The sequence below is a fragment of the Otolemur garnettii genome, unplaced genomic scaffold (assembly GCF_000181295.1).
Source record: "Otolemur garnettii isolate 467f Iridium unplaced genomic scaffold, OtoGar3 scaffold00207, whole genome shotgun sequence".
Taxonomy (NCBI): Eukaryota; Metazoa; Chordata; class Mammalia; order Primates; family Galagidae; genus Otolemur; species Otolemur garnettii.
Window position 1 is genome coordinate 45,873 of NW_003852602.1, and position 839 is coordinate 46,711.

Consider the following 839-nt stretch of genomic DNA (forward strand, 5'->3'; position numbering starts at 1 on the left):
TTTAACAAAGAGAAATAAAGACCTTCTCAGATAAGCCTAGGCTGAAGGAATTCATCAGCATTAGACCAGCTTTACATAAAATAATTGTAGAAATGCTAAAACTGGATATGAAAGAATGATAATTGCAGTGTGCAGTGGCTCATGTCTGTAATCCTACCAAGGTGGGAGGACTCCTTATGCTCAGGAGTTTGAGACCAGCCTGGGTTAGACTGAGACCCCATCTCTACTAAAAGTATCATAGAAAAATTAGCCAGGCATGGAGGCACATGCCTCTAGCCCCATCTACTCAGGAGGGAGGAAGATTGCCTGAGCACAGGCATTTGAAGTTGTAGTGAGCAATCATGATGCCACTCCACTCTACTATGCAGGGTTAAAGAGCAAGACACTGACTCAAGAAAAAAAAAAAAGATAATTTTTATCATAAAAACTTAGAAAGTTCTAAAATTCACAGTAGAGGTAAATTCATTATAAAATTCAGATTTATTGTCAAAATGATGAAAAATAACCACAGCTACAATGAGTGGCTAAGGTACACACAATAGATAAAAATGTAAATTATTGTGTAGGGAGGAAAGTCTCTAATATTTTTAAGCAACCAAACTAAGTTTTTATCAGCTTAAAATGGTCTGTTATAAATACCAAGCTCATCACATTAGCACTACCACAACCAGAGAAAAGAAATTACAGCATATGCACAAATGAGAAAGTGAAATAAAGCAAAGTTCAGCAACATGAAAAACCATCAAGGAACAGATAATGCATGTATACACTCATACATGTGTATATTAGGTTTCCACTTTTGCCTTCACAGAATTAAAAAGGCTAAATTTAATGACAAT